At 38.2% G+C, this 12,500-nt stretch overlaps 1 protein-coding gene across 2 annotated transcripts in view; it reads right to left on the bottom strand.

The window, feature by feature from the left end:
- Window positions 1-12,500, bottom strand: part of LOC106874563 (breast cancer anti-estrogen resistance protein 3 homolog) — a 329,811-nt gene that overhangs the window by 192,779 nt on the left and 124,532 nt on the right. Inside the window, exon 1 of one of the 2 annotated variants that reach the window (XM_052967801.2) lies at window positions 12,333-12,500. This exon is cut by the window's right edge and continues 1,106 nt beyond it. The exons of the other annotated variant lie outside the window; for it this stretch is intronic. The gene's annotated coding sequence lies outside the window, so the exon portion shown is untranslated. The remainder of the gene's footprint in view (window positions 1-12,332) is intronic. 2 annotated transcript variants of the gene reach the window in all.

Raw genomic sequence — 12,500 nt, 5'->3', positions numbered from 1 at the left:
CCCAATAGGTGAAAAGAGTTCAGAAAATGTGGAGGAACAGTTTATGGTGGTAAAGGGAAAGAAGAAGAGGGAAGGAAATGCGGACTCGCCACCCAAGAGTCCGCTAAAGAAAAGATAGACCAGAAGAAAGTCCAGCAACATCGAGAGGAACCAGCGAGGAGTAGCAAGTGAAACTGCAGAAGAGGAAAGAAGTAAGACAGGAGATGCCAGCAGCATCGAGTGAAGTTAGGACAGAGGAGCAAATGGAACTGCACAAACAATCAAGTGAGAGGGAAACACGTCGGGAGATGCCAGCAGTAACGAAAGAGGTCCAAATGGAAAAGCAAGTGGGATTGCAAGAACCAACATATAAAAAAGAAGTACCGAAACCAACGAAAGAAACCGATATAGGAAAGCAAGAAGAACTACAGAAAAAAGAGCCAAAACATATATGGAACATGATAAAGTATACTAAAAGTGTGGAAATAGAAAAGAAAATTACTAAAATAAAAACAGTAATTAGGGTGAGACTAGCACCGAATGAATACTCAGAAAACATCAAAGCAGTCTTACTTGATAGAGCGAGAGGTGAAAAACTAAGAGAACATTTTGGGAACAAGATAGAGATAACGGCATTAAGATTTCAATTTGACAAATTGCCACTAGTGGTGGACTTCCAAGATTTGATGCCGTATCTAGTGTGATAAAAAGGAAGAAACAAAGTAAGTAAAAATTTTTAAATTGTTAGTGACGCCTAAAAAAAAAAGATGCAAAATGGAGAAAAAAAGATGCAAAATGGAGAAAAAAAGAACTGAATTCCAAACGTTAACCAAAAACATTTAAATGACACTACCTGCGAGTGAGGAGCAGGTAAAACATTTCATTTTCATTATTATAATTCATTTATCATTCATTCGTTCTATGTTTTATATCCCCACTGTGCTGTTTTGTCAGTCCGTGTATCGTCCCCTCTATGTCGAGCCTGAGTGCTCAAATAAAGAAATCAATACGCAGGGCGAAATGCTGAGCGCTATTTCGTCCGTCCTAACGTTCTGAGTTCAAATTCTGCCGAGGTCGATTTTACCTTTTATCATTTCGGAGGCGATAAAATAAGTACCAGTTGAACACTGAATCGATGTCATTGATTTAACTTCTGGGTATGAGTATAAAAATAAAAAAATAAAAACTGCATTCTTTGCCAAGCTATGTCAAACCAGTTTGGCAGAGTAAGCTCATCAAACGAGTATGGTCTAAAGTTCAAATTCACTGCCTCCACATCAGACCGAGGTTGGTGGAGATAACAAGTCGAGACCCTCGTCTTGCTGTGGACTGAACATGGGCAATCTAATCCAATCCAATAGTGCCTATATTTGTTTACATACGTACGTACGATACAATTGTTTTTATTCCTTTACACATATATTTCTAAGTATTTTGTTCTCAGAGTACTATTACTCACATGCACAAGTGACCTGGTGCAAAAGGGTTCGAATTCAATTTACGACCATATACATATTCAAGAATAGGTCTCTTCATGACGACTGGAAATCAAACCGTATACAATTAAGGTAAATTTACACGCTAAAGATGTGGGGTTTAATAATCCGGAAAATTATAATCTTGCCTTGCACATGTTTCTCATTTAGATTAAACAAGCAGGATGCATGTTAAGTGATATTCTGGAGTTTGAAATTACAGCATGAAGTTTTCAATTTTCGTTAAATATTCAGGCTTAAGTGTGCCACTTCTTATAGATACAACTATGAATTCCTATTGAGGATCAAATTGTTTATTCCCAAGTGAATCCTAATCGAACAGTCCTACGACTAAAGGTATTTCAGTTACCTGTTTTGTTAACCTTCTCTTTTTAAGAGTCAGAGGTTTGGGCTGAGATAGATTTGGCTAGTATTTCTAACAAACTGAGCAACTACTTAGAGGTTCCTTCAGTGTCTCGAGGACAAAAAAGCAAATAAAAATCACCTAAGTTTTGGTGTTGCTGTTTAGCCCTAAACGAACTCTGGTCCACGAGAATGATGACCAAATATGAAACCATTTCGTATTTGGATTTGCAGACATAATATCCAGACGGTAAAGTGTTATTTGAGGGATATGAGTCGCTATTTCTAGCAGGTTGGTGACCATATAAGGGGGTTTTCGATGGCTCAGGGATAAAAAAAAACTGTTATATATTTCAACCCACTTGCCCACAAATGATAGAAGTTTGATGTCGGTGTTCCTACATGGACACAGCCCAGGGTTGTAACAAGTCAAAGACTAAATGTTCTTTTTTCTCATATAATTTGCAAGAAATGTTCATTTTGTGTACGTGTCCGTCTCCCACAAATGTACATGACTTTTGTTTTCTCTCCCGGGCAACTTTATAGGGCATCTTTTAACTGCAATATTTTAAGATCCAAAGGCGGTTAGCTTGCAGAAACGTTAGCACGCCGGGCGAAATGCTTAGCGGTATTTCGTCTGTCTTTACGTTCCGAGTTCAGATTCCGCCGAGGTCAACTTTGCCTTTCATCCTTTTGCGGTCGATAAATTGAGTACCAGCTGCGTACTGGGTCGATCTAATCGTCTGGCCCCTCCCCCAAAATTTCGGGCCTTGTGACTAGAGTAGAAAAGAATATTTTAAGATCCAAATCAATCTGATCACACCAATTTATATGTTCAATAGCTTTTCAGTAATTATCCTTCCTCCTTTCCAGATCCAACGACTCTGGGACTACATTATCCAATGATTTCCAATGATTTCCTCTTATTTTGTAACCGTAACGTGTAGTTTTGACGGAGATGTAGCTGTTATTTTTTATAGTCTCATCTTCATTAGCTCGTACGGCATGTTGTTGTAGTTATTACTATTTAGCTTTAGTCAGCATTCCAACCCACATCATCCAATGTGTCATTTTTTGGAGACAGTAAGATGTGGAATGAAGCTTCCACATAGAGGATTCCCTGTTTTCAACAGAATAAAGCTTTGGATGGAAATTTTTCACCAATATTTCATGTGTTGGAATGTGTGAATATATGAACATCTGAAACATTGTTTTATATTTATCTTCTTACGGCCGTCTTTGTATATAGTTTTAGTAACAACATCATGGAAGGTAACAACATAATGGCCTCTTTAGACCACTGCTGATCATAACTGCAATGTCTTCTACATTTTTCGGTCACAGCTTAGGGGATTAAACATTTCACTTGTCCTGTTTTTTCGATATGTACTTAGTCGCTATCTCATGTTATTTATTGGATTGCAAGAAAAACAAAATCGCATCGTCTTCGAAACGTGATAGTTTCAAGTTTCTGCTTTATTTATTTATTGCTATAAAGGTTTCTGTTAAGGTATATGGAGATCTTCCAAAACAGAAAATTTCATCTGGAGTTCATGCCTTGCACATAAAACGTTGTTCTCTTCACCTTTGAATACTCAGTTAATGTTTTTGTTTATTTTGTTTTCAGTCCCACAGCGTGACACCCTAGGCAAGTACCTTCTGCTATAACCTCAATCCAACCAATGCCTTGTGAGTGAATTTGGCTGGCGAAAACTAAAAGTTCATCGCGCGTGCGCATGTGAGTGTATGTATGTCTCCTCAGCAATTTGAAACTGGTATTGGTTGGTTTACGTCCCCGTAGCTAAGTGGTTTCGATAAAAGAAACCGATAGACTAAGTACCGGACTTCGAAAAAAATATTTACTAGATAGATTTCTTCTGCTAAACCCATCAAGGCGGCGCCCCAGCATGGCCGCAATCAAATGATTGAAACTATATGTATGTGTGTGTGTGTGTGTGTGTGTGTGTGTGTGTGTGTGTGTGTGTGTGACCAGACATCTAAATATTTTTGTTTTTGACCCTTGTTTATTTTTATCTTTAATTTTAATCTTATAATGACTTTAGAAATTGGATCGAGCCTCTTTTGATTCTCTCACTTTCCTTATTTTCCATGGCCATTAAGAAGGTAAGCATATTGGAATGGCATTCTCTCAGAAACGATAGAGTGCCGAGCAAAGAACGTAGCAGTATACAGTTAGATCTGAACTCAAATCTCGCAGTTATTCGTTTTTCATCGCTACAAAGTTAAAATACTTTCTAATATAGGCACAAGCGGGAAAAACAGTTGATTCAGCTCCAGTACTTAATATAATTGGTAATTCATCTTATCCACCCCGGAAAGATAAAAAGCAAAGCTGATATTGACGAGATTTCAGCTCATAACGTAAACAGCCAGAAGGGACACTGCAGGGGATTTTGTCCTTTTGTCCGATATTCTAACAGCTTTGTCCAACCACCGCCCTCACGATTGTTGAAACAAGAGCCAATAATATACTACAAGTCGATTTAATTGGCTAAGCTCCTCCCTACGAATTTGTGGCATTGTGCGAATTTAAGAAACTAATTAGTTTCTTGACGTTTGTCACGTTTCTCTTCCGTGGTATTTTGACGTTTGGAATACAAATTGTTAATTTTAATGAAAGAAAAATAGATTTGTCAAAATACCATGACAGAGATAAATAGAACCAGCGTAAACATATTTTGATTAGCGCAAGGATTGTGTTTGGGTACATTTTTTTTCGCGATTGGATATCAACAAGGTTGCTAGATAAGCTACAAGTCATAGGTTACACGATTGTACGTTAGTAACTACGTTACTATTTTTGTCTCTGTATTTGGGCTACTTACTACTTTAAAATTCTAATTTTTGAAAACAAGAATCTTATTGAATTAAATTATCCAGATGCAGGTAAATTTGAACCGATCAAAAAGTAATCCTCTCTCTCACACAAATATCTATCTATCTATCTATCTATGCGTGTGTAGAAACGAAAGAAAAGAGCACTTACGTTATTTTAGTATATATTTGTAGTTACTGTATATACTTGAGTAATAGTCGATCTCATGTAAAAGTCGACCTCCTATTTTAGGCTATAAAGTTGGGAATTTTCCATAGACCCCGTATAAAAGTCGACCCTAATATTTCACGAACAACAGATCAGCATTTGTGGGTCAAGGTACCGTATTATCCTGTACGTAGAAATAACACTGTTACAAAATTGTGTAGCTATCTTACTGTAACCTGCTCTCTAGGTGGAATGTTTGGTGCTTTTAATGGAATACTCAGTGCTTATAGTAAAGCCCCATTTAATAGCAAGCACTACACATCTATTGATTGGTGCTACATCACCATTACTAAAATGTGTGCACAGGATATGCTGCAAGCCTGCATAGCATCTTCAAGCATAATAAACACGTCATACACTCATTGTTTACATGGTGAGAAACGTGTTTCACAGACAGCACTGTTGACGAACACTGGCAAACGCCACTGTCTGAATTCGTACAAAGGCATGACTGATAAGCCTAAAAACATTCAATTAATCGCTAGATCAGTGATTCTTATGCCACATTTATATTTTCCTCATCTCCGCTCGTCTGTTTACATGGTGAGAAACGTGTTTCACAGACAACACTATCGGCGAACAACAGCAAACACCCTTGTATGAATTCGTACAAAGGCATGATTTCGGTAAGCCTAAATACATCTAGTTAATCGCTCGATCAGTGGTTCCCAAACTTTTTTTTTGCCGTGGAATCCTTCGACATTATTTTTAAAAACGTGGAACCCCTGATAACTTTCAGGGAAGTCTGGGGGGTTTGCAGAACACACTTTGGGAACCCCTGCTACAGATTAACAACTCTACACCATATTATGGACATTTACTGATAACTGCACATGACATACTGCAACTTTTTTTTTTCTGTGTGACAACATATATACAGAACACAACACCCTTTACGGATCTTTCTGAATTGACGGGCACCACTTGTTTTCTCAACGAAACACTTTCAAACTTGGGATACTGGTAGAATGTGTCATATAAAACATCTTTTTCTTCTTAACAAAAATTTGTACATCGCAAGTTATTTCATGTTAAAGTTGTCGTATTTCTGTAATTTCAACCAATCACTGACGTCTATTCAGCTGAATACAGTTACTGCTGTTTTTGTAAACAATAATTTTGCCGGTGTCAAGATCGTTATTCCCTGGTAAGGGTTTAGGGTTTGGGTTCGGGTTTTAGAGTTAGGGTTAGGGTTATGAGTTATAGGGTTTTAGGGTTAGGGTTATGAGTTATAGGGTTTTAGGGTTAGGGTTATGAGTGAGGTTATGGCAAAAATAATCATAACCCTAAAACTAACCCTAACTCTAAAACCCGAACCCTAAAACCCTAAAGCTAAAACCAGTACAAACGCACGAACGATGTCATAAATAACAGTACCACTGATAATTGTTGTTGACAAACAACGGCACTAATTTTCTTCAAGGGAAAAGCTCCCATGACACCGTTAGAACATGTTTACATTCCACGGCAGTAATTATTTTCACCTCAATAGACGTCAGTGATTGGTTGAAATTACCGAAATACGACAATTTTTTACATGAAATAACTTCGAATACAAAAATTTTTATCTGTTCTATAACACAAAATATACAAGTATACGAAGTTTGAAAGTGTTTCGGTACCAAAAACACTACATAAAACATAAATGAAAAGTGGTGCCCGTCAATTCAGAAAGATCCCAGTTTACCTTATAAGAATCATGTGGCGAACGCATTCCATGAAATGGCAACTGATCGTGAGCGTGAATACGATAGCACCTAGGCCGAAGTGTATTAACGTTATGAGATACAAATTGATTTCACTCAGCTAGTCTGTTAAATTTAATGGATACAAATAAAAGAGAATGTATAAATATTTATAAGAACTACGCGGTCTTGTTAATAGGTTTTATTATTTACTAGGACGTGTGTTTCGATGCATAGAATTGGTAATATTACTGTAATTTATTGTGCTTTAGTTTGTATTCGCTTAGAGATCAGTTGGGATTCTACTAGTGGTAAGGTACTTCGGATTCTAGCTTGAATTTCAGCCCCTAAAAAGTAGCATCCATAGTCGACTCCGTAAATTTGACCTTAAAAAATGGTCTAAAAAATTCGACTAATATACGAGTATATACGGTAGTTAATAATTGGACTATGAAAGTGAGTAACGTCCGTATAAGTCAATAACACTCTCACACACTCTTTCTCACTAACAGACACGTGTGTGTGTGTGTGTGTGTGCGTCCAGTTAGGAAAGAACTGTATCCATTATCTTTCTAATTCTTCCGACTGGCGATACCAAACTGACCATCAGGGTAAAACATGAACGGGAGAAGATTTCTAAAACGTTGACATTTTGAGAAGGAAACATTGAGTATAAATAGCAGTGTGGGTCCTGGGAGAGAAGACACACGACGAGTGTTGAGATGAGGAGAAACAAATAAGTCGAGTACACTCCTGTTGAGGTGTTATGCTCTACCAGCTCGATCTGAGGAACGGAAGCCAATGTAGGTAGCCAAGACAGAGAAGAGAGCGTATGGATAACCTTAGAGGTTGAAATATATTGATGAGTGACTTGTTGTCGATTAGTTCCATTTTGGATACTTTCGCGGATGTTGCCAAATACAGAAGTAATATTCCATTGTTGATCTATGGCAGCAATTATATTTTTTCAATAGTAGTTTGTGTTAAGCATCACATTCATGTAATAGTATATTAACGATTTTCAGTTCTATATTAATGTTGTATAGTGAAACTGTACACCCCTCCCGGTAAAAAAGTGGTAGTAGCCAGCCATTATAAATAGACCAGTAGCCGGTCGACAAGAGAGAATTCTCGATCATTCGTTAAATGTACCCCACGTGTTGTCTGTCCTTGTGGTGCCCCCCCCCCCCTCTGTGTTCGGGCCGTAGTGCCTAATAAAGATAAGAAGAGAGAATTCTCGTCTGAGCATGTGGCTGGCTGTGAGTATGCGTCATTAAAAATCCCTCAAACGGCCAAAATAAATCAAGCAATCTCGCGAGCAGCTGCCTGGATGAATTTTCATCTTTGTCCGACATTTATTATTTTCCACTCAACACATCCATAAAAGATGTTATTTCAAGACGAATACAGCTTTAAATGGCCTATCAACGGTTTATATACATTAAATATGATACACTTTAATACTATATTTTATTAACTATCAATATGGTTCAGTAGGATATTTCGAAGTTTCAAAATCATTCACAACTACCTTGTATTAAATATCAAAGTATACTTATAACCTGACCATTGCAACTTTATTTTACCCAGTGACTATGAAAGATGGGGTGGAGTTGTGGGGAAAGTTTAGCCGGTACATCGGCCTTTAGCCTGGAAAGTCAAGAACAAGCTCCTTCCCACACTACAAAAAAACTCACAACCCTCCCTTTGATTTTTGAGATCTTTCCATTTTAGGGGATAGAAAGCAATCATGATTTACCTGGCTAAATTTCTCTCCGAAGCTCTGAAGTAGTTACACGCACCCTAAATCAAACCCACAGATAACCACTATAGTCGTCGTCGTCGTCGTCATGTATCGTACGCCTGCAGCGCATTGATGACACTACAATGGAAGTCTCCCCGATTAAGGGTTAGTTCTCCAGCTGCCTTGTCACTCTTGTCCAACTAGCTCGTGATATTGTCCACCTATTGCATTTTTTGCTTGTATCTTGATCTACTTCCCTCTATTCATCCTTCCATGATAATGTTTTCCAGACCTCTTCTTCTTCGAATATGTCCACAACAGATGAGCTTTTGTTTTTCACATTGTTTAGTTGTCTTTTACCGACTAGCTGTAACACCCATTCATTTGTCCGATTGGTTCTTGTAACAAACTAAAAACATTCTCCTATTCACCTACATTTTAAACGCATTGATTATATTCTCTTCAAATTAGTCGTAGATCTTTACTAGTTTTGTAATAGCAATGTTAGTTCGATGTTAACCTGTCGATTGGCCTAAAGTCGTACACCAAACAATCTTTGCTTCACAGAGGTATACTGTCGCCTATGAGAGTGACCTCCACCCTTCAAAACTGCTTTATCTCGTACCACCTTCATGTAGGCTCACGAGAATAAATCGGGTGAGCCTGAATGGAAGTGGGCCCTACACTAACCACTATTCTCGGCCCTGCCTTCATAGAACATCACTGGACTGGAATTCCTTTCCTGTCTACCGACAGCCTTCAGATGTTCAAGAAAAACAACCGTTTCAATCAGTGTCGGACGATTTACAAACGCCATATAGGCGCACCCGCTACCTCCACACCAAGCCAGGAGAAATAAAGAGCGAAGGAAAAACAAACGAAACTCCAGTGTTGAACTGACTGCAAAAATATAACGTTAAAGTGCTGTGATTTATCGTGAAAAATAGGAAGTACGATGGTTTTTGAGATTCTTAGAAAAATATGAAGCGTGAGATTTTCCGAACCACCAGAAAAAAGGGGAACGGTGTATAGTTTGATGGACCACACATGTGTAATAAGACAGTCCCTTTATTTTTATAACATTACAGTGAGGATACAATTCTAGAGTGATGTCGACTGATGAAACACATTATATCTATTAACGTATCCATTACACGCACAGCAAACATGGTCACACACACTACTACCATAACACATTCGCGCATCAAGATTAGACGGAGTCAAATTAAAGCTTACACACCGCACACCACAGAAGTCGCGCACATATGCAGTACTACAACACACACACACACACACACACACACACGAGCCTCTGCATTGTTGCTCAGCCTACAAGAAATAACAAATCACCCTCATCTCACATTCTACTATCTTAAAAAAGAAAAAAAACACACTGACTGGGTAATTCTAGTGATGCCAAAAGACAGAATGGTCAAGGTTGAAACGCATTTGATTATGAGCTTGCTTAATTAGGTGGCAGATTGGTTGAATCGTTAAATCATCAGACAAGATACCTGTGGTATTTAATCACAGTCCTTTACGTTCGGAGTTCATATCCTACCGCGATTAACTTAGCTTTTTATTCCTTCCGAGGTCGACAAAATAAAGCACGAGTCTAATTTTTATCTAGAGAGCATTCATAGATGCGAATAGAATAAGACGAAGAATTAGGGAGCTAACCTGGGACCAAACAGCAACAGAGCGTAAAATTAAATTGACACCAAAGTAGGCTGATTCGTTAGAGCGTCAGTTTGAATGCCTTGATGTTCGTTTCAGTTCTCTGCGATTTAAGTTCGAATCTAGCCGCTGTCATCTTTGCCTTTTATTCTTTTGGGGGCCAATAAATAAAGTACCGTTCCAGTACTGGAGACAACCCCACCCCACCCACCCACTCTCTCTCTCTCTCTCTCTCTCTCTCTCTCTCTCTCTCTCTCTCAATCAGACCTGGAATGAAAGGACAGGCTCATCTAGGTTTTAAAATACTGGAGACCCGATGTATGTCCCAAGTCTATCAGGAGATGAGGGCCAAATGAAAGAGAAAAATATAAATAGTCCGCTTTGCAACCATGGGGTTTCGTGTTCAGTCCTATAGGACGTCACCCTGTGCAAGTAACTTTCATTATAGCCGCCAGGCTAACCAACGCACTGGTAGTGAATTTGGTAGACGGGAACTGTGTGGGAGCCCGTCATGTGTATGTGTGTGTGTGAGACTGTTTGTTCTACTAACTCCAATATCACTTGACAACCGCTGTTGATTTGTTTACGTCCGGCAAAAGGGAGCGATAGAATAAGTACCCACTGGGGTACGACGACTGAAACAAATAAAAGATACCCACATGTGCACACAATGCGACACACAAACATTATATAGAATCACAACAAAATGACAGAATCGCTTCCGATTTGGGCACAAGGCCAGCAGTTTTGAGGGGGGGGGGGGTTAATAGATACCACCGACCCCCGAAAGGATAAAAAGAAAAGTTGACTTTAGCAGAATCTGAACTCTGAACGTAAAGACCCAGAATAAATATCGCAATTTTTATTTTTTTATTTTTTTTTACCGACGCCCAAGGACAGTGGTTCTCAACCAGGGTCAACATAAGATTTTGTTGTTAAAAACTATGTGCAATAAATTGGTTACACTTCTACAATATACAAAATATTAATAATTTTACGCCGTATGTAAACAAAGAAGTTTGTTTTTCGAAGCGCTGAAATGTATGGTAGAACAAGTAGAAAGATAAATTGCCGACAAATTTTTCTGCTTTTAAAAAGAAAAAAAGGATTTTATCCTTTCTATCTATACTGTTCAGTATCTATGCGTTGAATAAAATTCATCTTTCTATTAATAATTTTATTATACAATTCCTAATAATATTTAATTATAGAAATTCAGTAGGATTTTAAGGCAATCGATCGGAATAGCTCTCAGACTTATCATCGACCTGTCGAAATTCGTTCGTTAGTTTCCGTGCTCATGGTTGAGAATCAGTGTTCTAGGAACTCCGTCTGCTCGCCGCCTTTAAGCATAAACAATGTAAATATTTAGCACACATGATTCAACGAGGAAACTCCTACATGATACCTTGCCTTGCTAGTAACAGCTGTCAAATCTCTTTCATGTCACATCCTACTATCTTAGAAATGAGTACGTTGCGTAATGTGGTCTTAAGTTCAGTGCACTGAAGGAAAAATAAAGGCAGGATGGTCATGTCTAGAATGCCTTTAATCAGAGACTGCTCGGTCAAGGTTAAATTAGAGCTAAAACAACAAATACAACATCTAACATTCTCGATCCAACGAGGAAGCTTCTACATGGTTCAGTTAGAAATAGCAGTCAAGTTCTTTATGTCTTAAAACTGGAAGGAACGCAATAGGTAATGTAATCATAGGTACACTACACTCCAAAACAACAGCAACAAAAACAAACAGGATAGCTACAGTTTTGAACATAAGTCTGCTGGATCCGGACTCACCTGAGGCTAAATAACAATAACAGTATAATAATGGTTTCGGAATTAGGAACAAGGACAGCAATTCTGAGAGACTGATACATTTTATTATTGATTCCGGGGGAATGAAAGGCAAAGTAGATCTTAGCGGGATTTGAACTTAAAACGTGTTAACTGCAAAAAACCCGTACAAGACATTTTTTCCGACTCGTCCTCCCAAACGACAACCAGTTCACCACCTTGATGCATGTTAGACCTTTCTATTATAGGCACAAGGTCTGAAATTTTAGGAGAGAAGAAGGTGACATCGACTCCAGTGCTCAACTGGTACTTATTTCATCGGCCCTAAAGGCAAAGTCGACTTCGACAGAATTTAAAATCAGAACGTTAAGTTGAACGAAATGTCTCTAAGCACAAACACACACACACACACACACACACAATATATATATATATATATATATATATATATATATATATATATATATATATATATATAAATCAGCTTCACTGTCTGGGTAAGTTCGAAGTGTTGGCATTTAATAAATTGTGTATATAAACATGCCTCACCTGAGAAGTCGTTGGTGTTAAAACGGTAGTCCTGATCCTGTCCCGACCATTCAACTGTTCATTTATATCCCTGCCGACAAGGGTTCGAGTCGGACAGACTGTGTCTACACGTAGAGATAGTTGTTTCAAAAACTAAGCAGTGTTTCGGCGAAAAAAAAAAAAATAAAA

The sequence above is a fragment of the Octopus bimaculoides genome, chromosome 1 (assembly GCF_046866305.1).
Source record: "Octopus bimaculoides isolate indiv1 chromosome 1, ASM4686630v1, whole genome shotgun sequence".
Lineage (NCBI taxonomy): Eukaryota > Metazoa > Mollusca > Cephalopoda > Octopoda > Octopodidae > Octopus > Octopus bimaculoides.
This window is presented reverse-complemented; position numbering and strand designations above follow the sequence as displayed.